This window comes from Lathyrus oleraceus, chromosome 1, assembly GCF_024323335.1.
Source record: "Lathyrus oleraceus cultivar Zhongwan6 chromosome 1, CAAS_Psat_ZW6_1.0, whole genome shotgun sequence".
Taxonomy (NCBI): Eukaryota; Viridiplantae; Streptophyta; class Magnoliopsida; order Fabales; family Fabaceae; genus Lathyrus; species Lathyrus oleraceus.
The window spans coordinates 66,119,383-66,123,855 of NC_066579.1; positions in this window are offsets into that span (position 1 = coordinate 66,119,383).

The following is a 4,473-nucleotide window of genomic DNA, read 5'->3' on the forward strand; positions in this document are numbered from 1 at the left end:
ACAGTCCAATTTTACACATTATTCGTTCATATCCTCTAACACAATTCATACTCTATTCGATTTCACAAAATCTAACATTATTACATCTCATTCCTACGAATTTCCTTCAATTATAATCCAATTTTGTTCATCCAACATTTTCACAATTTTCATCATGCATCATTCAAATCAGGGACAAATCAATAGTCTATCACTACCCATTACATATTATCCCATAATACCCATTAAACGTTGATAAACCCCCCTTACCTGAGTTAATCCGGCAATTTCCTGCAGCTTCAAGCTCTTCCTCTCTCCAACCCTTGTTCTATGGTTCTCTTTGCCCTTTTCCACTTTTCTGTCTCCTTTTTCCTTTTCACGTGAAAAATAAACCTTTTTACTAAATGGGACCTTTTCTAAATTCCAACTTTTCTTCCAATAAAATAATAATCCAATAATAATAATTCCAATAATAATATTCCAATTATTTAATTAAATTAATAAATATATTATTAACTTAAATTAAATAATTATCTTGTTTTATCGGGGTGTTACAACTCTCCCCCACTAAAAGAGTTTTCGTCCTCGAAAACATACCTCAAGCGAATAACTCTGGATAGGACTCTTTCATCTGACTCTCAAGTTCCCAAGTCACATTGCCACCTGCTGGTCCTCCCCAAGCTACCTTTACCAAAGCAATCTCTTTACCCCGCAACTGCTTCAACTCTCGATCCTCGATCCTCATAGGTGATGTTTCAACAGTCAGGTTATCTCTCACCTGTACATCATCTACTTGGACTACATGCGACGGATCAGGAATGTACCTCCTCAACTGAGACACATGAAAAACCTCATGCAAATTCGCAAGTGACGGCGGTAAAGCGATACGATAGGCTACCTCCCCTATCCTCTCTAAAATCTGATAAGGACCAATAAATCGAGGTGTCAACTTCTTCGACTTCAAAGCTCGACCAACTCCAGTTATCGGAGTAACACGAAGAAACACATGATCTCCCTCTGGGAACTCAAGTGACTTCCTCCTCTTGTCGTGATAACTCTTCTGACGACTCTGAGCAATTCTTATCTTCTCCTGAATCATCTTAATCTTCTCCGTAGTTTGTTGAACAATCTCTGGTCCAACCACAACACTCTCACCGGACTCGTACCAACATAAAGGCGTCCGACATCTCCTACCATACAAAGATTCAAACGGTGCCATACCAATGCTCGAATGAAAACTATTGTTGTAGGTAAACTCAATCAAAGGTAAATAACAATCCCAAGCACCTCCCTTTTCCAAAACACAAGCTCTCAAAAGATCCTCTAATGACTGAATCGTCCTCTCAGTCTGACCATCAATCTGCGGATGATATGCAGAACTCAATCTCAGCTTAGTTCCCAAAGCCCTTTGCAAACCTTCCCAGAACTTCGATGTAAATCTAGGATCTCTGTCCGAAACAATACTCGACGGAATACCATGCAAACTTACAATCTTCTCAATATACAACTCGGCTAATCTCTCTAACGGATAATCCATTCTGATCGGAATGAAATGAGCCGATTTCGTCAATCTGTCAACAATCACCCAAATAGCTTCAAAATTCTTACTTGTCCTCGGTAAACCAGAAACAAAATCCATACTGACACTGTCCCACTTCCACTCTGGAATAGCCAAAGGTTGCATTAGCCCAGACGGCTTCTGATGCTCAATCTTTGACTTCTGACAAGTCAAACAGGAATAAACAAACTCGCAATTTCTCTTTTCATTCCCGGCCACCAAAATAACTTTTTCAAATCATGATACATCTTCGTAGCTCCAGGATGAATACTCAGGCCACTACGATGTCCTTCCTCAAGAATACTCTTCTTAAGTTCGATAACATCCGGAATACACACCCGATTACCAAATCTCAAAACACCATTCTCATCAACTCTGAATTCACCACCTTGACCTTGATTCACTAGAGTCAACTTATCAACCAAAAGCACATCGGATTTCTGACCCTCTCTAATCTCATCCAGAATACCACTCGTTAACTTCAACATTCCCAATTTAACACTATTGTGAGTACTCTCACACACCAAACTCCAGTCTCTAAACTGCTCAATTAAATCCAATTCTTTAACCATTAACATAGACATATGCAATGATTTCCGACTCAATGCATCAGCCACTATGTTTGCTTTACCCGGATGGTAATTCAAACCAAAGTCATAATCCTTCAGAAACTCTAACCATCTCCTCTGTCTCATATTCAGCTCTTTCTGATCAAACAAATACTTTAAACTCTTATGGTCACTGAAAACCTCAAATCTTGACCCGTACAAGTAATGCCTCCATAACTTCAGAACAAATACCACAGCTGCCAACTCTAAATCGTGTGTCGGATAGTTCCTTTCATGAATCCTCAGTTGTCTCGAAGCATAAGCTATAACCTGCTTATTCTGCATCAACACACCACCCAAACCCAACAATGAAGCATCACAGTAAACCTCAAATGATTCCGACGAACTCGGTAATATCAGAATAGGAGCAGTAGTTAACCTTCTCTTTAACTCTTGGAAACCTTCTTCACACTTTGAGTCCCAAACAAATGCTTGCCCCTTTCTAGTCAACATCGTCAACGGTAACGCCAACTTAGAAAATCCCTCAATGAATTTCCTATAGTAACCAGCCAATCCAAGGAAACTTCGAATCTCAGCAACAGACTTCGGAGCTTCCCACTTAGACACCGCTTCTATCTTAGAAGGATCAACAGCAACACCACCTCTTGAAATCACATGACCAAGAAAACTAACTTCTTCTAACCAAAATTCACACTTAGAGAGTTTAGCAAATAACTTCTTTTCTCGTAGAACTCCTAAAACCACTCTCAAATGCTCAGCATGCTCTTCTTCAGATTTCGAATACACCAAAATATCGTCAATAAACACCACAACAAACTGATCTAGGTACGGATGGAAAATCCTATTCATATACTCCATAAATACTCCAGGCGCATTAGTCACACCAAAAGGCATTACAGAATACTCATAATGTCCATACCTTGTTCTGAAAGCAGTCTTCTGAATATCCTCAGTTTTCACACGTATCTGATGATATCCCGATCTCAAATCTATCTTGCTGAACACACTCGCACCAACCAACTGATCCATCAAATCATCAATCCTCGGCAAAGGATACCGATTCTTGATCGTCACTTTATTCAGTTGCCTGTAGTCCACACACAACCTCATAGTACCTTCTTTCTTCTTAACCAATAACACTGGTGCACCCCACGGTGACACACTCGGACGAATAAATTTCTTATCCAACAGATCTTCCAGCTGACTCTTTAATTCAGCTAACTCAACAGCAGACATACGGTACGGAGCCATCGATATCGGTCTAGTACCAGGTACCAAATCAATCGAGAATTCAACTTCACGCTCTGGCGGCAATTCATTCACTTCTTCTCATTACTGGTACACTCATGGATACGATGTCCAGCCTGACCACATCTGAAACACTTAGCAGGGGCACTGGAGTCTCCCCCACTAGGCCTCTTCATCCCACTCTGTCTCTGGAAACCTTTGCCGACTGCATACGGTTTCCCACGATCATTCTGATTCTTGCCTTTCCTATCAACTCTCTGCTGATAGCTCTCTGCTCTAGCCTTGGTATCCTGTTCAAAAATCCTGCAACAGTCAACCAAGTCAGAAAACACTCTAATCCGCTGATATCCAATAGCCTGCTTGATCTCGGGACGCAATCCGTTCTCAAACTTCACACATTTCGAAAATTCCCCAGTAGCCTCATCATAGGGAGTGTAATACTTCGACAGCTCTGTGAACTTAGCAGCATACTCAGTAACAGACCTGTTACCCTGCTTCAATTCTAAGAACTCTATCTCTTTCTTTCCTCTGACATCTTCTGGAAAGTACTTCCTCAGGAATCTCTCTCTGAACACAACCCAAGTGATCTCAGCATTCCCAGCAGATTCCAACTCAGTGCGGGTAGCAACCCACCAATCATCTGCTTCCTCTAACAGCATATGCGTACTGAACCTGACCTTCTGGTTATCGGCACACTCAGTTACTCGGAAGATCCTCTCAATCTCCTTCAACCACTTCTGAGCACCATCTGGATCGTATGCTCCCTTGAACATTGGAGGATTGTTCTTCTGGAACTCACTCAGTTGACGAGCAGCTCCCATTCTCACAACATTCGGATTCCCTCCAAGTACTCCGGCTAGCATACCCAGAGCCTCAGCAATCGCAGCATCGTCTCTACCTCTTCCAGCCATCTCTATTCTGAAAACCCAACAAGCTAAAACAATAAGTACTGATAGGGTTACACAACACCTATCCCGTACAGGGGAAACAGAATAATTACGACTCGACTCGACCGACTATGCTCTGATACCACTAATGTAACACCCTTCTAAAATACCCCAAATATAAATTATAACATCAAAACATAAATCAGAGTAGATATGCAACGAAGGGTGTCAC